We start from the raw sequence: 21,982 nt of genomic DNA on the forward strand, positions 1-21,982 counted from the left end.
ACCATAATTTACTTAACCATTCCCCTGCTGTTGAATATTTAAGTTACTTCCAAATATTGGTTCCTATAACAATGCTTTTATGAAAGTTTTTGTGTATGTGGCTTTTCCTATATCCTCCATCTCTTTGGAAAAAGTCCCACAAGTGGGGGTATAGCATAAGAGTGTGCGATATACTGCCCAGCTGCTTTCCAAAGAGCCTGAAGTAAATCATAGTGACCTCAGAGATATGCAAGAGTACCAGTTTCTTCAATTCCAGAATAACAGAATTAAAAAAAAAAACTATTAACAATCCCTAGGAAAGGTTCATTTTCTATTATTAAACTTGCATTAAGGTTTATAAATCCGCATCCTGCATGTCTGTTTAATGTGAATCTTCTAAGCGTGGAGCATCCTTGGTGAGCTTATAAAATCCAGTCTTAGAAATTATACTCTGAACTTGGAGATTCGGGATCCTAAGCAACCATTCTAAGGTGAGAAGAACCAGTGACGCTTGTACTAAGAAGTGAGTCAGCTAGCTTCTCTTGACACAAGCTTATTGACAACAACACTGAGCTTCTTTAAGTAATAAAATGTGAAACCAAGAGGGGTAATTTAATATGATGATCCCAAGAGATTCTACCCATGGGGAGAATATGGCAAAGAACTTAAGTGTAGGCAAGGGTAAGGCCTAAGAAAAATAATCCAAACTAACCAATGGGCTCCAGGCGATCAGATTGGATGTAGGGATCACCTTGGGTGAGGGGTTCCAAAACAGTATACATCAGAATTCTCTGGACAGCCTGTTAAAGCACATCCCCATAGTTTCTGATTCAGTAGGTCTGCGGTGGGGCCAGAGAATTTGCATTTCTATCAAGTTCCCAGATGATCCTGATGCTGCTGGTCCAAGGACCACACTTTGAGAACCACCGAACCACCGCCTTGGAGAACCACCGCCTTGGAGACCCACCATCTTAGACTATTTCTGTATACTTCTGAAAATATGTGAGTGCCTGTATGTGCTGTACGCTGTGCTATATGCTGGAGATAGAAAGAATAAAACCTACTTAGTACCTTTTTTAAGAAGCGGAATATACAAATCTATATTTTTGTAGACATTGTGCTACTCTAGTTCTAAAAGCCAACAATTTGGACCTTGTTGAAAACCAAGTTTAAAAATATATTATATTGCCTTTAAATAAAGCCAGGATGTTTCTAATTAGTTCCAAATGCTTTAGGAAACATGTAGTAATCCCACACTGGCAAATGCCTGGGTATTTTCCTCACTCTCCTGGATTTTACTGACATATGCAAATAATTTATTAAAGTACCTTCTTCATTTACATGTACACTGTTCATACGTTTTCTCTTTCATAAACTCTATCCTCTATATAAAACAAGAGAAAGAGTTGATATAAGTACTTTTCTATATACAATCAAAAATTTGTTTACACAGGTAATTATCAATTGACAGAAAAGAACGGCATTTAGTCAGGTAAGACCGGGATTCTGTCAGATTCAGACTTCAGCGATACTTTAGAAAAAGTGAATGACAAGTAAGCGACATGTTTAGTCATAGGCATGTGGGTGGCCCCTACCTAGCTGTTAAACACTGCCTATCAGCTGAGTCACAGAATTAATGAACTTGCTTTTGAGGTGGCTACTAAGCTTCTATTTCTAACATAGATGTGTTGGCTTACCATACTATTTTTGGCAAAAAAATAAAGCATGTATGAAATTTTATGATCTGTTGATCGGCCAAAGTATTAGGCATTACTTATACTTCTTTGCCATATTTTTTTCTGATGAGATTGAAAGAGTCCTTTCATTTCAATTTATTAGAAAACTAGTTTAAAAGTCTGGAAGAATTAACTCATGAACAGACGAGATAATTTGTCTAACATTGCAGAGAAAATAAAAGAGAGTGAGAGGTAATATTCAGATACTGGATTACATTAACCAACAACTAATTCATAACCTTAATTTTGATAACGTTTCCTAAGTAAACTGATATTTGGGAATAACAACTTGTTTTCTTTGAAAAAAAAAATGGTTCAAGGAAAAACTACAAATTGCATTGATTTTTAGGAGAAAAATAAAGGCATGTATGGAAGAATACATTCTTTCCTATCACTACTATGTCAAATGGATATCTTCATATTTAGTTTCATGAAGGCTGGTTTGTGGAGAAATTGGGACATGAATCACTTTAATTTTATTTTTCCTTATCCTGATCCTCTCTTTCAAACTCCAAATGTGTTTTCCATTCCTTAAAGGCCTTGTTTTCAGGTAGCAAGGAAACTAGGAACTAACCTCTCAAATTTTTGCTGATGGTGATTTAAAGAATTAACTTTGCTAGAAGTGTTGGCATCTTGAAAGTAGACTCCAAACCTAAATGACAATGGCAGTTTTAAAGGTGGAATGACAGCCAGTGGGGGGTGGGGGTGAAGGGCGGGGGGCGGGGTCAAGGTTAAGGGGTTCTTTCCAGCATTTCATCATTGCACTCTGGCAGTCTGACAGGTATGTTTCCCCCTTGCCTTCACTATAAAGGAAAGTTTATTCCTTAAACATACAGGATGAGAATATTCTCTTTCCATTCACTTTCCCAAAGGCAACTTAGAGAGCCAGAGAGAATACCGGTGCAAAGTGGCAAATTTTAAATTTAAAGCTAATCTAAAATTCTATGATGTCACCAAGGAGCAAGATGAATTCTTAGAAACCAACCTTATATTTTAGGTCTATGCACAGTAACTATGTAACCTGCTGATAGTGGGAGTTGAGCATACAGAGATTCTTAAACTCCTACTCAGGGTATTTCCCTATTTTTCTACCTCCCTCATATCTGCCTCCTTATCTGTGGTAAACTGTGAAGGACTTCTCACCCCAAGTTTGTACTAATCTGAACTCTTCCCAGAAGGTCAGAAAATTTGTCTCAAAAAGCCTTATCTACATATTATAATTCTCCTAGACGAGTCCACAAATTAGTTTCCAAAAAAACAAAACTAAGTTAAAACTGGCAATGAATTTGTTTTCTAAAATCAATGCAGTGGAATAAAAATGTTTCCTAAACAGATACTGAATCCAACCGAACTAAACCATTATATGGTCTAGTTTAAATTCTGACCACAAGGTTTTAAATTTCTATTTTAATTGATTCATGTTGCATGAATTGATGACTTCATCTCTTTCCTTTATATCTGAGAAATCGTAGTAGGGTAAGGAAACTCATTGCACTCTGTCCACAAACAGATTTCCAAGTTGAGAATGGGCCTGGTCACTGGAATACCTGAGGGTACAGCAATGACTGAGAAAAGCCCAACCTATACCATTCAGGGAGTAGAAGTTAATGCCTCTCCCCACTCCCTACCCCAAAGGGAAGCCACAGAAAAATGGACATTCACCTGTAGTCACTGCTCTATGCCTTTCTTTACTCTCTGTTTCCCCTTCCTTTTAATTATGATCCCACTTGAGCTTTATAGCTCTATATTCCAGGAACGTAATGGAATTCTGGCCTGGAAACACGTCCCTTACTTTCTTGCACAGGAGACAATTCATAATAAACATATTAACAATTCATATGGAGAATTTAAAATTTATGATGCATGGTTAACTATATGCTTTCCTAATTACTCTCTACTAGTAAATTGATGGGTTATTAGGGGCATACTCACGTTGCAAGCCACTAAAAGCCTATTTTTTGGTTACAGCTTGTTAGAAAGACACCCAGTTTTTACCACAAGCATAAGTCACTATTAAGTTTTTTAGGCTGTAATACTAAACTATATTTCGATCTAAAGGATCACAGCCCTCATTATACAACAAACTTGCTCCCGGATAAATTATAATATATACTCAGAGGGTGCAGAATAAATATATGCACAGAATAGAACTTTATATATATAAAAAAGCACAATCCGTGTCTTCTAGACACATTAGACATACAATACTGACACAAGAGGGTCCACGTTATGTCTACTATAGGACTTGCAAACATAATATCAATAAACCAAAAATAATTACTAGGCGGATTTTTATCCAAAGTCATCAGGGAATGATGACAATTTAAAATCAAATAACAATGAAATATTTCCAGAAGCATTTTATAAATTGATCACCACAGGGCAAGCATTATCTTCAGTTCACTCTTAAGAATAATCTCAAAATTAGTGCTAGGGTGAACTATTAACAGTTGTAAAAGAGTTACTTATATATAATGCAGACAACTATGAAGGTTCTCTAAAATATCTGCTCAATTAAATTCAGGGCCAACGTCATATCATTTAAGATACACAGGTTGCTGATCAAGTCTTAAAAATCATACAAAAAACAAAAAAGCACAGAACAGTAACTGCAATACTTTTCCCATTTCACAGATGATGAAATGGAGAGTTAGAAAGGATTAGAGACTTGCCCCGCTATAATAACTGAAACAATTAAAAATGTAAACACACTCATATACTGAATTAAATATTTAGTATTAAAATACTGGTGCGCATTGTTGAAGAAAAACATTAAGATTACATGAACCCATTTTTAAAATAAAAAATAATTTAAGTATATACTATTATTGGTGATAGTTGTTGTCTTAGTATCTACAAAAATTTCGCCCAAAATATGGCCTATTGTATTTGAGCGGATTTCCTTACAAGAACCTACTTAAGTATTTTAGGTAAATAAAAATTAAAACATGATATTTTTATTAAATAAGCTTAAAACATATGCCATATAACTCCCCCAAATCTACATCTGTCTTGTGATAAAATACAAATAGTAAATAAGAAACCCCCAGGAAGATTACAAATAATCTTAAATTTAAAATTTTTATCTAGAATGCTATGAAACTAACTGAAGTATGATATGTTGGTGCTATCTACGCTTGCAAGATGGTTATTCACAGATCTTACTGTACTTTTGTGAAGTCAAATCGATCAGTTTTAAAGGACCTTTGTCAGCATTTTACATCGCTGCTCTTTTTGTTACTTTTTAGTCTTAAGAGAGAGAAAGGAACAGCTCAAGAGTCAACTACCCTTACGTGGGAATTTGCTAGGAAAAAATAAGAAAAGTAAATTAGAAATTCAGTTTAACAGTTTTTAAGGCGAGGAGGGGCGTATGTTTATGCTTATAGACTGGTGTCTTAAATGCTCTTGATTAGTGATTCAAAAAACATCCTCTACAACTAATATTTATTTAGTGGAATCCTATGAGACCAAAAACTTGTTCCAGTACATTTGCCGCACCTATGATATATATTATATTTCCAAATTCAAGTGACAATGAATTCAGCAAAACACTCACAAATTAGAATGACTAACATTTTCTGTTCTATTCATTGGGCATATGTAGAGCCTACGAAAGAAACAAAAGTATGGGCCAGAATATATAAGACATTTGTAATGTATTATTTTAACATTTTTTTCCTATTTCACGAAAGTCTCCAGTTATTAACAACCGCTTCACAATTTAAAAACGAAATGCATTATTAATACTTGCATATGTTTTCATAGCAGTGCCTTTCACACTGCTATTACATGCATGATTATCTTGATAATTAAAGTTAGTGGCAAGCATCCTTATTTTCAGAGAATTACAGAGGAGAGAAAATATGTATTTGCTTATAGTCATATTACTTACTAATTAAAAGCAATTAGCCATGATCAGCAGTGCATTTCTAATGCAAATTCCTACAGTAACACTTTTTCTCTTGTACAAATTTTAATATATAGGGATAATATAATTTTATGTCACAGGGATTTTGAAATTAACATTGTGATTTTTAAAAATGATCATTTATCTTTTAAATGTAAGTCTGAAATATACAAAGAAATGAACAGTAAGGAAACTAGTCTCTTCAAAGAAAATAGTGTATTTATTTAAAATACTAGCTGCAGTTTTAATTTAAAAAAGAAATTATATTCTTTTAAATTTAAGAATGAAAAAACCATGACCAAAAAACTTAGCTTGAAATTCTCCAACCTTTATACTTCACTGATGCCATGCTTTTACAATAGTTATTGCAAAAGCTACAAACCAACTTAAATATGAAAAAGAGTTTTGATTTAAAAATTAAATCACGTTATTTTTCTTCCAGTAAGAAAAGGCTGAGCAGTCACTAGTTAATTTTAAGGTGTTTTATTTTAAGATATAATTATCAGCAAGCGGAGTATCAGATATCATGAAATTTAAATAAAGAAGAAAAATTATATGAAGTACAAAGTAAGACAAAAATGGATGGTTTTGTAACAGACTTCATTGCTTGGCTAACACATTAGTTTTAAAATATTGTATATTAAAGAATCCTATGGAACATATATAACCTCCAGAGTGAATCTGATTGAAAAATAGACAACACAAAAATTGTTTTAAAACTTGAATAGGATCTTTTGAAATAGCACTCCACATGCTAACTGGGAGTATCTATGAGTATTTTCTATAAAACTTGCATAGGAGTGGAAGGTATTTTTTTAAGAGAGAAGCCACAGTGAGTGTCTATGTTATTCTCTATACCAGAGGGTTTTCTAACTCATTTAGCACCATCAGGTTGGTTCTACTTTCAGCCAGGAATTGAACACTTAGCCCTAAACAAGAAAGACTGCCACAGAACACCTGAGATCCGTCGAACAAATCTACTCAGGTCCTTTAAAAAGTAAGCTGGTTATTGTTCTCCCAATAACTCATTACAATTTGTTTCATGAATGATTAAAACACCTAACATTAAAATTGTACTTCAAAATCGAGTTTCTCCAGCAATAGGTTTCACACAACTCAGTTCATCATCTTGCTCGGTTTTGTTTTCAGATGATAATTTACACAAATTAATTTTACATTTTGTCCCCAAGCTTAAAAGGAGGAAAAGAAGAAAAACTTTAGCTTCTTCATGACACACTGCTGTTTTACTTTATTCTCCTGAAATAATTTTTCATTTTTCCAACCATTATCCTCAAACTCAAGTGAATTAGATTCTCACCGTAAAGCAAGAGCACAGCAAAATAATAACGCTATAATGTAATTAACCATCAACGTTATCTTGCACATTTTGGATACATCACCAAAACATTTCAGCAAAATGCAGTTACAGTGAGCCGACTCACCTAAGCACTGGGAGTTAAGAAGAATTTAGAAATGCAGCCTTCTGATTCACCAGCAGAGGTAAAGGCCCCTTCTTTACCTAACTGACCTTATATAAAAGCAGCAGATAGGTTACTCCCAGTTTCTGCCTCCTTACCTTAGGCTCCTCCCCAAATACCAAGGCATAAAGTACCACGACTACACACCCACCTTGCACCCCCTACACTGAGGGACCATGATTACCTACCTCGGTTAGGCTACAAGTGCAGTAGTAAAGCTTGTGCGGACGAGTGGGGGCCTGCAACACGCTAACACTCGCTTTCCCAACAGGGGATGAGAGGGAGCCGCACTTTCCATCCCCGACGACCCTGGGGGCTCCAGCCCACACCCCCACCCCTCCACTCGGCTCAGAGTCAGCAGAGAGCTTAAGGGCACCGGGCTGGGTGACTCCAAGGGCGTCCCTCGCTTAACTGTCACTACGACCCTACACAGCGATCGCCGCCTGGGTTCTGCAGACCCAGCAAGAGGACTCCACGGCCGCCAGACGGCCACGCACGGGATCCCGCGTTTCTACCCCAATGTCCCCCGCGAGCCGCTCCCGGAAGCCTGAGCACCTCCTCCGGTGATCGGAGGTCCCGGGTCCTCTAGGACCTCCACCCAGGGCAGCGCAGGACTCGAGGGCTCGCGTCTCCTGGGGCTGGACCGCCGCTCTCTGGCGCGCCTCGCGTGCAGCCCTTGCCCTCCACCGCCGCGTTTGCTCGCGCTGCGCCGGGACTTCTCGGGGCTCAGTCCTCAGCTCCGGACCTGTCAGCCCCTGTCCCCGCGGACCGTGACCCCTCTGCCCACGACCCCTCAGCCAGAGACCCCTTCAGCGGCGACCCTTCAGTCCGTCCGGGTCCCCTCTGAGCGAGCCCTCAGCCCCCGCCAGCTCTCAGCATAGATAGACCCTCCTCGGTCCCGGACCCCTCTGCGCGCCGCCTTCCCCCGATTCCCCTCGCCCCGCATCTCCCGCCCCGAGGCCCCGTGGGCCGGAGCGCCCCCGGGCACCCTGATTCTGACCTGCGGCGGCGGCGGCGGCGTGGCGCCCCGCTCTAGTGTCCCGGCGGCTGACCGAGCGCCCCAGGCGGCTGCTCCGCAGGGGCCTGGAGTGCGGTCGGCTCCGCCTGCCCGAGGCCGAGCGGGGCCAGGGGCGGGCGCGGGGTGTGGGCGGCGGGCGAGCGGGGAGGGAGCGGCCCGCGGCACCCGCGCCCTGGCGCACAGTAGGGCCCCTCGCCTCCGAGGCTGCCTTTTCTGAGCGCCTACTCGGCGCCCAGCCCGGTTTGTTCCTCACAATCACCGCTGGGAGGCGGCCCCGAATGGTCCCATTTTACAGAGAAGGGCCCCGGGCGAAGCTCAGAAAGATGCCCCGGGTCACGTTAGAGTAGAGCCCGGGATGTGGGGTTCTGGAGCCCGCCCGCCCTCTCCAGGCCAGTGTGTCTCGCCTTTCGCAGAGTGCTCTGCGAGATTCCCACTCGCCCCGCAATTGCTCTTTTCCATGACATTCTTGACAAAAAGTAGTTAAAAGCATACTTACGATCACCTGGTTTTTATCTGATATCCTAATGGTGCTGCACACTTTCAGAGCCCCCCTTTTTCATTTGTAATTCAAACTGGTATTCATTAGTCAACGTGACAGAGTTTTAGCTTTAATCATTAAAAGTATTTCTTAAACTCATTAACATAATTTCTTGAATTATTTTAACAGTGTTCCTTACACGAAGGGACTCGGACACATGGGGTAGCGGTGAGACGCTAGGTGTGGGGACGTCAAGTTTTCAAGTTTGAGAAGTAGTCAGGGGCATGCTGCGTCATAAATCTGCAGGGTAGACCGTGGGCAGCGTCTTCTCCTGCTGCTTTCTCCATCAGGACCCATTCAAAGGGGGGTTGACAGATGCCCAATCAGAAAGCCTCTGGTCTTCCGGACCTGAGGCCTTACTTTCTTTGCCTTCTAACAATTGCATTTACTACACATCCTGTTCTCGGCCTGGCCCTCCCAAAGGAGAATAAAATCCCTGATTTCAAGAACCGTATCAATTACTTGCCCAGGATGCTCTCTAGTCCTTTAGCATCTTAATTTGTTGGGGATGCCTACCTAGTTCTTTGCTCTCTAATGCAGAATGCCTTCATTTGTAGTTTGAAGGAATTTTTTGTGAGGATGAGTATCATTTCAAAGAAAGTTCAGAGCTTAAATCAATAGGTGTGTATCTTTCCACTCATCCCCTAAAATAAGAGGCTAAGGGCCACGATTCTATTATAGGGACTTCAAAGAAAACCATTTTATTGACCACTGAAAAACGCTGTTTCTTTGCCTGCAATTTAGGTAGTCAGGTTGAGGTGGCTCAGCATTCTACCTTCAGGCCTGGAAGTGCTGCATGCATCCTATTTCTTGATCATTCCAGAGTTCCGATCTGCTCTTTTTTTTTTTTTAATAACAGCTTTATTGAGATATAATATACAAAATCTAAAATTTAAATACTATACATTTTAAATGTACAATGCAATGATTTTTACTTTATTGACAGAGTTGTTCCACCATCACTATCATCTAATTTTAGAACATTTTCATCACCCCAGAAGAAACCTCCTACTCCCCCCCTAACCCTAGGCAACCACTCATTTATTTCTGTCTCTATAGACTTATCTATTTTGGACAATTCATATAAATGGAATCACACAAGGTCTTTTGTGACTGGCTTCTTTCACTTAGCACAATGTTTTGAGGCTCACCTATGTAGTAGTAGCATGTATCAGTATTTCAATTCCTTTTATGGCCAAGTGCTATTCTACTGTATGAATATATCACATTCTGTTTATTCATCCATCCGTTGATGAATATTTGGGTTGTTTACACTCTTTGGCTATTAGGAACAATGCAGCTATGAACATTCACGTCCAAGATTTCGTATGCATATATTTTTCATTTCTCTTGGGCATATACCTCATTGCATAATTTCTGAGTCATATGGTAACTTTATGTTTAGTTTTTAAAAAACTGCCAGTCTGTTTTCCAAAGTGGCTGTAACATTTTACATTTCCAGCAGCAATGTATGAAGGTTTCAATTTCTCCGTATCTCTGTCAACACTGTTGTCTTTTTATTTTAGCTAACTTAATGGGTGTGAAATGGTATCTCATTATGGTCTTGATTTGCATTTTCCTAATGACTAGTTATACAAGCATCTTTTCTTGTGCTTATTGGCCATTTGTGTATCCTCTGAAGAAACATCTATTCAAATCCTTTGCCCATTTTTAAATTGGGTTATTTGTCTTTTTGTTGCTAATTTATAAGAGTTATTTATAGTATATTCTACATACAAGTCCCTTATCAGGTATTTAATTTGCAAATATTTTCTTCCGTCCTGTAATTCTTTTTTTCTCCATGGAGTCATCTAAAGCAAGAGTTTTCTGAAGCAAAAGAGTTTTCAGTTTCGGTGAAATCTAATTTATCTATTTTTTCTCTGAATGGCATATCAGTGCGTAACCTAAAGCTATGGAAATTTATTCCTAGGTGTTCTTCTAAGAGTTTTATAGGTTTAACTCTTACATTTAGGTCTGTGATCCATTTTGAGTTAAAGTTTGTGTATGGTGTGAGGTAGGGCCAATCTGCTTTCGGCGGGGGAAATTTGAATTAAACAACACTGATAAAAGGAATCCCACTGCAGGGAATTCATAACCAGTGCAACATTTTAGAGTTGGTTTGAATACTTTCTAAATTCCCTTCCAGATACAAAAATTTTGTCATTTAAAAAAAAGTGATATATAGTTACTGAAGCCTATAAATATAAGAAGCCATATAAATTGAAATGTATAAATCTGTATTTTAAACTATTGGCCTTGATCCATTGGTGGCTTATTAAATCAGTTTAATGGGTCATACCCAGCATTTTTTTTATGTCAAATAAAGAGGAACAAAAGAGAACAGAAACTATCAGAAAGCATACCTCGAATTCAAGAAAGTGTTGCTTCATAACGTTTGTGTTATACATGCATGTGCATTTGTGTGTAACATGAGTTGGTGTAAAATGTGTTTCTTAACCACATTTTAAGAAGTTGGAATAACACTGTATAAACTACAGTTGCAGATTCATTCATTCCACAAACATTTATTGAGTATTTATTTTGTGCCAGACCTTCTGTTAAGTGCTGGGGATAAAATGATACACAACACATGGTCTCCGCTCTGCAACAGTATACGTATGCAGTCTGAGCCATATGGAGTTTCTAGGGACAGAAGATTGTGCCTTGGTTCAGTTTTCCCCAACCACAGGGACTCCTTCAGAATATTGATGTTTGGTCCCATGGCACTTAATTTTTGTAATTAATGCTCAGTTGTTTATTTCATTTGAGATTTGCCAATACATTTGCTTTTCTTCCAACCAGGGGACCTTTGTTCCCAGGTTCATAATTGCATACTATGATTGTTATATTGGGAAGGAAATACAGGCCTGGTAGTGGGAGTTGGTCGTACATGAATTGATTCCCATTTTACTCCCACTATATTTAAACTAGTCCCACTGACAGACCTCAGGTATTTAAAAATTCTGGTATATTACTTTTTAAGGCAAACATTTTAAATCATGTCAAAAATTTTATTTCCCAAGGATTCAGCAAAATAATGTTGGCATTAATAGTGATATTTAACCATTTTGCAGATGAATTTAGGAAAATTAATGTGTTGTATTTCCAGTCATCCAGTCGAGTCACTTATCTACAGCAGCCATGTACAATCGGGGCTCTGACATTTGCTCCTCCTTTTTATCTGAGATACCATTTATCAGTCTTTAGACAATGTAAATTCTCAGGAGATTTAGAAGATTTTAATTTAAAATTTAAAAAAGTATAACCAGTTCAACATGCTGGACAGGTTAAACACACACATTGACATTCACAAATACACTACTGTTTGAATGACTCTATTATGTTCCCACACATGATTTTTAAATCTAGTTACGAAATTTTACCTGTACCTTTAAATATTATTAAGGTCCTCTTTTCCTCCTCTCCCTATTCTGTCCCCTCTTATTTTGCCCCTCACCAAATGACTTGTCTCTTATTTTGAAGGTCTTAAGTACCAAAGCCAGGCTTGTAACCCATTTCTTCTGATTTCAAATTGCTTGATCTTTTCACTCTACCTCTCTGCTTAACTCAGCATTCTATTTCTGTTGGTGTTTGCCTGTAAATAAAAATTTTTTCTCTGGACCATCTTAATAAAAGTTAATACTTGATTATGTATAAATCATTAGGCTACAGTATAATACAGCTATGTATTGGTTCAAAATAAAAAACATGGAGACTATAACTAAATTAGTATTTTTTCTTAATACTCCAACTTAGAGCACTCTTTCAGATAATTTGGAAAAATTAAAAGAAACATAATTTTAAGGCCATTTCTTCAATAATACACTTTTCTTTAACATTGAATGAAATAACTGCTTATTTTTGAAAATATTTTATTTTTCATAATTTGTGGACTCCTATGAAATTAATAATGATATTTAACTCCAAAGAAATTCCACTTGGCAGTTTGAGTAGTTTGGAGTTAGACTAGTTAAATTTTAAGGGTTTGAAACATCATTAAAGGTTCAAAAATACTTCTGATTTTCAGGGAATAAAAAAGAGAGACTTTAGACCTGCTTTATCAATTTTCTCCACCTTTTCCCCTAAAAATTGACCAATTTTGCACACCAGATTGACCTGTGACTATCAAGAGGTAGCAAGTACACAACTAGTCACCTTGGGGTAGCAGAATAGTTTTCAGGACAGGAAAGTTGTCCTTTCCGTTTGTCTTTTCCTTTCAAGAGTTTTGTTTTAATTAAGAACTGGTAGAATGGAGAGAGCCCTGACCTTTATCTCTGTTCACTGTGACCTTGAGCAGGAGACTCACCCTCTCTGAGGCTTAGTTTCCTCATCTCTAACATGCAAATATAATATATTTTCATAATTTCATCAATGAAATAACATGAGAAAATGCCAAGTCAGGCTCCTAGTAGGAACTCAATAAATATTATATATCAACTGGGGGAGCTCATTGAGAATGCTTTTTTCTGACAGTCATTCTCTAATATATTAAAGCCCAGTTTGGATGCTAAATTGAAGGGTTTTTTTCATATATGCATCATATTTAGCCATCAATCTACATGAATACTCCACTGTCTTTCTTCCATGTAAAAAAATTCACTACTCTAATAAGTAGATTTTGAAATAGCTATGAACCCCAGATTCCCTTATAAGGATGGTTTTCTCAGGATGCCCATGTGAATTTATAGGTCTTAGGCTCTGCCATATAAAACTAAAAAACAAAAACTTTTTATGATGGAAAATGTTAGACAAATACAGAAGTAAATAGAATAGTATAATGACCCCCAACCCCGGTATCTATAACCTAGTTTCAGTATACGGCCAACGTTGTTTCACCTATACCCTCTCCCATCTCCCTCTCTTCTATATAATTCTAAAGCAAATCCCCAAAACACAGTTCATCATAAAACTTTCAAACTGTTTTAAAATGTTGTTCTTCAGTCCTCTAATAAAAGTTGGTTTGAATGATTTGCTCTGGGAGATTTTGGATTTATCAGAAAAGTATCTCTACTGAAATTTTGTCAACTCAACGTCTCTCATGGGTGAGTAGTAAAAGGTGTTCATTGCTGAAATGACCACTGTCTGCAGCTACAGAGTTCCAGAGGACCTAAGGACATTGATATGATCAGGCTGAGAAATGGGCTAGGAACTGAGAAATGGGCTGGGAAAAGGTAGTTATGGTAGTTTCAGTTGTTAACAACAACAACTCCCCCAAAACAAAAACACAACACCTCTGTACCTGTACCAAGAACAGATTTTAGCAGATAGAGGTCTCTTAAGCTTTGGGATAACTAGTGGGGCTTAGGTTGGCAGAACCCTGGGGGGCTCACCTTCAGCCACTGGCAGCACTCTCTTACTGTCTTTTACCCCCTATTTGGGTTGTACAATGAGTATTGTGTGGTAAAGTTTGGGGAGCATTGCAAAACCCGACTCCCCTTCTGGAAGACCTCATCAGGAGTACGCGTGCTCCTCAGTGCTTCTGCTTGTTCCTCTGCGCTTAGTGCAGTCTTCTGGTCTGATACTTGTTATGGTTCGGTGTAGGTTGTTGGTGAAGTGTCTTTCTTCCCTTAGTAAGATTAACATTAAGATTGACAGTAGAGGCCATGGCTTATTGATCTTTTTGTGCCAGGAACTACTGCACTACAATGTCTGAAACCAAATAAGTGGGCAATCAGTGTTGACTGAATGATTGATTGCTGAGTGTTCAACTTGCAAACTGAAGCCTACTAACATGTTTCCCTGAAAATAAGACCTAGCCGGGCCATCAGCTCTAATGCATCTTTTGGAGCAAAGATTAGTATAAGACCTGGTCTTATTTTACTATAATATAAGACTGGGTCTTATATAATATAACATAACATAACATAACATAACATAACATAACATAACATAATATAATACCAGGTCTTATTTTACTATAATATAAGACCGGGTCTTATGTGATATAATGTAATGTAATGTAATATAATATAATATAATACAGGGTCTTATATTAATTTTTGTTCCAAAAGATGCATTAGAGCTGATTGTCTGGCTAGGTCTTATTTTCGGGGAAACACGGTATTAAGTAAATAATTCAAGTGTCATCTCATCAAGAGGTCTTCCATCACTATTGTTCTTTATTCCCTTAACAGTTTTATTTTTCCTCATACCATGAATCACTACCTGAAATTAAATTTTAAACTTTTATTTGTTTATTGTTTGTCTCCCTGTACTATGTAAACTCCATGAAGGCAGCGATTTTTTTTAGACTTTATTATTTTAGAGCAGCTTTAAGTTCACAGCAAAATTAAGAGGAAGGAACAGAGATTTCCCATGTACCTGCTAAGATAGGGATTTTTTAAATTCACCTTTGTAGCCTTAGCTCATTTAATGCCTAACATATGGCAAATGGCAGGCTCTCAACAAATTTTTATTATTGAAACAATAGGAATGTCATAAATTCAATCACCTTTATAAGTTGTATTTTCAACATTTATGTCTACAAAGTTGATTAGTATTTATTTATGTAAACCCCAAGCTCAGCTACTGAATGAGCCTCACTTAGGTAACCACAGGCCTTTCTGCTATTATGAACATAATTTTGTTTTGAACATGGGACCCCTGTGCCAACTTTGCTCTTGATACATGGAACAACTACTATTGATACACAATTTCTGTTTTGAGCAGAGTCTGAGGACTGGGAAGTTTGAGCCTATAGCTCAAGAACTGGCCTTTTAGAAACATTCCAAATGTTCTGTTCCCACTATGGTTTTTCAATAACATAATTTCCCCTATTCTTTTTCACAGAAGAGGTTTTCAGGCATCTAGATACCTATTTTTTAAATGCCTGAAGGATATGCACTAAGCTACCAACAGATTCCTTGCTGCTATGGCCATCACAACAGCTTTCTTTCCAGTCTTCAGCTTGCCGGTCCTTGAACTGACTTCTAAGGGAGCATTTTTCATACGTCTAGAACATGGAATTTGGATCCCCTTTCTGGAGGTGACACTTCGGAACAGGGTGACTTTTTCCTTCTGTTTTGCATTTCTACTGCATTTTAAGTGTTTGACTAACTGGTAGGTTAGTTATGGATTGCATTTGTATGTTTAGAATGTTTTGTACTGTAGTGGAAGGAAGTGGGGGAGGGAGTTGGGGAGACATGTATTACCAAAGAGTAATACTTTATTTATCGACATTATGTCTTGACAGCAACTCTTCCTACCAGCACACATGGATATTTTTTCTTCCCCAAAGTATTTTTATGATTTTAATATCTTATAGCTATCTATTCATTCTCTCAGTAAAATTTCAATAGGTCAATTTCTACATACCTTTATCTAGTATGCAGAATTTTTTAAAATATTATTTTATTCCTCAAATCAATCAATGTGATACGTCACATCAACACAACCAAGGGTAAAAATCATATGATCATTTAAATAGATGCAGAAAAAGCATTTGACAAAATTCAACATACTTTTATGATAAAAAATCTCCACAAAGTGGGTATAGAAGGAACATACTTGAACATTATAAAGACTATATATGACAAACCCACAGCTAATATCATACTCAATGGTGAAAAAACTGAAAGCTTTTCCTCTAAGATCAGGAACAAGACAAGGATACCCCCTCTCACCACTTTTATTCAATATACTATTGGAAGTTCTTGACACAGCAATCAGACAAGAAAAAGAAATAAAAAGCATCCAAATTGAAAAAAAAGAACTAAAAGTGTCACTATTTGCAGATAACATGATACTATATACGGAAAACCCTAGAGATTCCATCAAAAACATATTAGAACTAAATGACTTCAGTAATGTTACAAGATACAAAGTTAATATACAGAAATCTGTTACATTTCTATACACTAATAATACAAGATCAGAAGGAGAAATTAAGAAAACAATACCAGTTACAATTGCATCAAAAAAAAGAATAAAATGCCTCAGACTAAATTTAACCAAGGAGGTGAAAGATCTGTACTCTGAAAACTATAATATTGAAGAAAGAAATTGAAGAGGACACAAATAAATGGAAGGATATACTGTGCTAATGAATTGAAAAGATTAATATTGTTAAAATGTCCATACTACCCAAAGCATTATACAGATTCAATGTAATCCCTATCAAAATACCCAGGACGTTCTTCTCAGAACTAGAACAAATTATCCTAAAATTTATATGGAACCACAAAAGACCTTGAATAGCCAAAGCAATCTTGAGGAAAAAGAACAAAATGGGAGGTATCCCACTCTCTGATTTCAAACTATACTACAAATCTACAATAATCAAAACAGCATGGTACTGGCACAAAAACAGACACAGATCAATGGAACAGCATAGAAAGCCCAGAAATAAACCCTCACTTATACTGTCAATTAATATATGACAAAGGAGGCAAAAATATAAAATGGGGAAATGACAGTTCTTTCAATAAGTGGTGTTAGGAAAACTGGACAGATACATGCAAAAAGAATGAAAGGAAGGAAGGAAGGAAGGAAGGAAAGAAGGAAGGAAGGAAGGAAGGAAGGAAGGAAGGAAGGAAGGAAGGAAGGAAGGAAGAAAGAAAGGAAGAGAGGACCAATTTCTTATACCATATACAAAAGTAAACTTAAAATAGATTAAAGACTTAAATGTAAAACTTGAAATTCTAAAACTCCTTGAAGAAAACATAGGCAGTAAACCTTTTGACATTCGTCTCAACAATATCTTCTTGGACATGTCTCCTCAGGCAAAGGCAACAAAAGCAAAACAACAACAACTACAACAACAAACAAACAAAAAATAACAAATGGAACTATATCAAACTAAAAAGTTTCTGCACGGTAAAGGAAACCATCAATAAAATGAAAAGACAACCTATGGAATGAGAGAAGAGATTTGCAAATAATATATCTGATAAGGGGTTAATATTCAAAATATATAAAGAACTCATATAGCTTAATAGCAAAAATCAAAACGATCTGTATAAAAATGAACAAAGGATCTAAATAGAAATTTTCCCAAAGAAGATATCCAAATGACCAGCAAGTACATGAAAAGTTGATCAATGTAAATAATTATTAGAGAAATGCAAATCAAAACCACAGTGAGATACCACCTCACACCTGTGATAATGGCTATCATTAAAAAGTCAACAAACAGCAAGTATTAGCGAGGATATGGAGAAAAGGGAACCTATATGCACTGTTGGTGGGATTGTTTATTGGTGTAGCCACTATGGAAAATAGTATGGTGATAGCTCAAAAAATTGAGAATAGAACAACCATATGACTCAGAAATTCCACTTCTGGACATTCATCCAAAGAAACAAAAACACTAATTGAAAATAATATATGTACCCCTATGTTCATTGCAGCATTATTTACAATAGCCAAGACATGGAAGCAATCTAGGTGCCCATCAATAGATGAATGGATAAAAAAAGATGTAGTACCATATATATATATATATATATATATATATATATATATATATATATATATATATATATATGAAATGGAATATTACTCAGCAATTAAAAAGAATGAAATCTTGCCATTTGGATAGACTTACAGTCTTCACTATTATGCTAGTGAAATAAATCAGACAGAGAAAGACAAATACCGTGTGACTTCGCTTATTTGTGGAATCTAAAAAAAAAAAAACAAAAACAAAGCAGAAACAGACCCATACAGAGAACAAACTGATGGCTTCCAGAGGGAAGGGGGTAAGAGGATGCGTGAAAAATAAATTAATTAATTAAAAAAAATTTTTTTTTAAAGAGAGACACTGCAGAAAGATAGGAAATGCAAAACCAACCAAGAGCACGGCAGTCTAGAGCCATTTATGTTCAAACAACCTTGTAATCCTCACAAGCTCCTGAAGCTATTGGGCAACAGGAGGACTGGTCTCTACTTTCTGAATTTTAGAGTCACCAAAAATACATTACTCATTTATTCATTCAGTTATTCATTCAGTAAACATATAAGGAGCACCTGCTCTGTGAAAAAAAATTTTTTTTATTCCTTCAGTAGTAGGAAGTTGACTCTTCCAAATACAGAACTTTAAAAGATAAATTTAATTGACCTCTTCAACTGTTCTCCTATAAATGGAATTGTAGTGGCCTGGACAATTTGCTTAATTGATTAATGTTAGAAAGTAAATTATTAGCATTAGGGCATTGTTTAGTCTGGTTCTATAAAACATAATTCTCACTGTGATTTATTCAGGAATATAATCCTAGAGTATCACCAGACATTTCCAAAAGAAATTTTTTAAAAATCTGCCTGTCTAGCATATAGCATGCTTAAAGGAGGCAATGTTGTATAAAACAAACATTTACAAACCAAATTTCAAAAACAATTGTAATATGTGGGCAACTGAAGTCAATACAACCAAATAATGACAGGATACTTAAATCTAAGAGGAAAAACAAAAACAAAATAGAAAAGAAAAAGAAATTAGAGCCTTGGCCTTTTACATGAATAATGACTTTTTTCCCTCTCTCTTTATTATTTTAAAAAATCACAGAAGTATTATAAGCTTCTTGTAAAAAGTCAATCCACTTGTATACCAGTGTTCATAGCAGCATTATTAATAGTAGCCAAAAAGTGGAAACCATCCAAATGTCCATTGATGGATGAATGGATAAACATTGGAATATTATTCAGCAACAGAAAGGAATGAAGTGCTGATACATGCAACAACATGGATGAACCTCAAAAACATTATGCCAAGTGAAAGGAGTCAGTCACAAAAAACCTCATATTGTAAGATTCTATTTATATGAAATGTAATAGAATAGGCAAATCCATAGTGACAGAAATAGCTTAGCGATTGCCAGAGGGTGGGGGAGGAGAAAATAGGGAAGTTTCTTTCTGGGGTGATGAAATGTTCTGGAACGAGACAGTAGTGATGGTTACACAACTTTGTTAAGTATACTAAAACTCATTGAATTGTACATTCAAAAGGATGAATTTCAGGCTATGTAACTTATATCTCAATATTTAAAAATCATGTTGAGAAAAGAAAGGATCATGTATACCCTCCCCTTACTGAATAAGAATGATCATGTTTTCACTTTTTCCTTCTCCCCTCACCTACCTTTTTATGTCATTCTGTTATTTCAGGGCTACATCAGATTGTTGTGCAGGTTATAACACTCTGTCCTACGAGGCCAGTTAGGTGGACAAAGAGAGTCTGAAGCCCTAGCCACACACTCATTCTACCTGAAAGAAGGGGTCGCTTTTCCTAATTCACACCAAAATTCCTTATGGACTGGTAGTGGCCTGAATCATTTTAATGGGCTTCTGGGGTAGGGAAGGTTGGTAAATACATATACTCAGTCCACTTACTTACTATCTTGTATTAAAAGTTGATCACTTCATTTAACTATGATAGTATAATGGATTTACTATAATGGATTATTTTCTAGATCCTTTGGTCTTCTGTTTGCAAGTTGAATTGAAAATTATTTGATTAATCTTAAAAAGCACATTTCTAGTTTAAATGTGTATTATACAGTTCCTTTACATTTGCCTTTTTTGTTTAAAAAGGATTCAGTGTATTGTTTAACTTTAGATCATGATCCTCCAATGCAGTTTTTATATTTGCTATCACTAAAGTGTCACCACTATCAAGGGGATTTCCTGATACTTAACTTGTTCTAACAATGCAACTTTTCTGACAACGTTCTTGTATAGATTTCAAAAGAGCTCAAATAATAGTATTTTCTACACTATATTTAATCAGTGAGTCAACACACATTGGTTGAATTACTATTATGTTCAAAATAACACTCTATTCCAAACAGGAAGAACCTCCAAATCCTGATATTTTACATTCAAAGTGTATGTGTGCCTGGCACATAGTAGGTATTCAATAAATATTTGTCAATGAATTAAGAGCAATTAAAGTTTATTTGTGATACCTAAAGATTAGACACTGGTGAACAACCACAAAACTTAATATGTCCTAAATTATACCTGTAGGTAATGAAGAGAAACTATCTGATGTAAAAACTGTGATATAATTAGTGACTATTTCTAAGATAAATCCCAGAATTCTGGCAAAGTAACAATTGTATGTTTTAGTATGAAGTATTTGTGGTGTTTTATTAATGACAAATTCTCAATCTTGGTTCCTCCTCTCCTTTCCTGACACAGGTTCACTTCTTATGCACATTAAAATTTGAGAATCATTCTTGTAACAAAAAAAGTCAAAAGTAGTAAACTGAAAAATTTTATTAGAACTCAAAACATAAGGCCAGATTTTTAATGTTTTCTATCATGTGATTACAGAGTCCAAATCCCAATTGAGACAGAGAAGAATTTGCCTGTTCCAGTATTTAAGGGCCATCATTTAAAATGCTTTCTTACCAAAAGAACCTCCTCCTTTTCTTGAAAAAAACAAACACGTTTAATTCCAGTTACTCTCACTAAGAAATGTGAGCAATGGAAACAGTAAACATAGTCAATATTTGGGGGAAATGGTATTCAGTAAACACCAAGTAATTTATTGACTTGGCAAAGCTCCCTTTAACGCTAGTATATAGTTAACTCTTCCTTATTTAGGAGCAGATTTAATATTTTGTATATTGTTTATAACGTCATTGAGCTTCTCTCCATCATTGTGCTAAATTCTAGGCTATTGATAGTATGCCTGAGACAGAAGTGGAATGAATCAAGCTAGTGTAGGTTCACTTTCAAATCCTTATCAAGCGCATCTCTTTTTGCCACATACTGTATCAGGCTGAAAGACAAAAACCCTGCTTTTAGGGATCTCACAGTACCATAGAGGAGACAAGTTTTTTTTTAAAAAAGGAGACTACAATGAAATAAATGCTATGAAAGTGGCATCATGGGGTTCTACGGGGGTACATAGAAGGGGAGAAATCTAATCAGGTTGAGGAAGGGGGTGGTTAATAAGAAGGCTCCCCGAAGATGTAATCCCTGCACTTAATCTTAAAGGATGAGTAGACTGTAGCCACATAAAAACACTTACGAGGTAGGATCCAAGGCCTTTAAAACAACCAAACAAAAACAAACAAACCCATATGCACTAGAGAGTACGAGTCTAAGTTGATGCTTAGGTTTCTGACTTGAGCAGTTGATGGGCTCAGTTGGAGACATGTTGAGGTTCAGGTGTTTGTGGGGTCCAGCCAAGTGATGATGCCCACAGAGCGTAGACTGAGGTGTCAGAAAGGGGTGTGTGATGGCGTTGTCATTGTTTACTGAGCTCACGGAGGTGAATGAGATTGCCAGGGAAAGCGAGAAGGTGAGGAGGCTGAGGAGAAATCTCTGGGGAAGATGAGATTTTAAGGGAAAAGTGGAATCTGAGAAGGAACAGCTAGAGAA

At 36.7% G+C, this 21,982-nt stretch overlaps 1 protein-coding gene across 4 annotated transcripts in view; it reads right to left on the reverse strand.

Moving 5' to 3' along the window:
- The window catches only part of PPARG (peroxisome proliferator activated receptor gamma), a 124,632-nt gene extending 116,365 nt beyond the window's left edge, over positions 1-8,267 (reverse strand). For 2 of the 4 annotated variants that reach the window (XM_033132701.1, XM_033132699.1), the window contains exon 1: positions 7,065-7,259. The gene's annotated coding sequence lies outside the window, so the exon portion shown is untranslated. Of the gene's footprint in view, positions 1-7,064; positions 7,260-8,100 lie in introns of those variants that run through there. The other 2 variants (XM_033132700.1, XM_033132697.1) reach the window with 2 other exon arrangements.
- Between the last annotated feature and the right edge of the window lie 13,715 nt (positions 8,268-21,982).

This window comes from Rhinolophus ferrumequinum, chromosome 17, assembly GCF_004115265.2.
Source record: "Rhinolophus ferrumequinum isolate MPI-CBG mRhiFer1 chromosome 17, mRhiFer1_v1.p, whole genome shotgun sequence".
Classification (NCBI taxonomy): Eukaryota; Metazoa; Chordata; class Mammalia; order Chiroptera; family Rhinolophidae; genus Rhinolophus; species Rhinolophus ferrumequinum.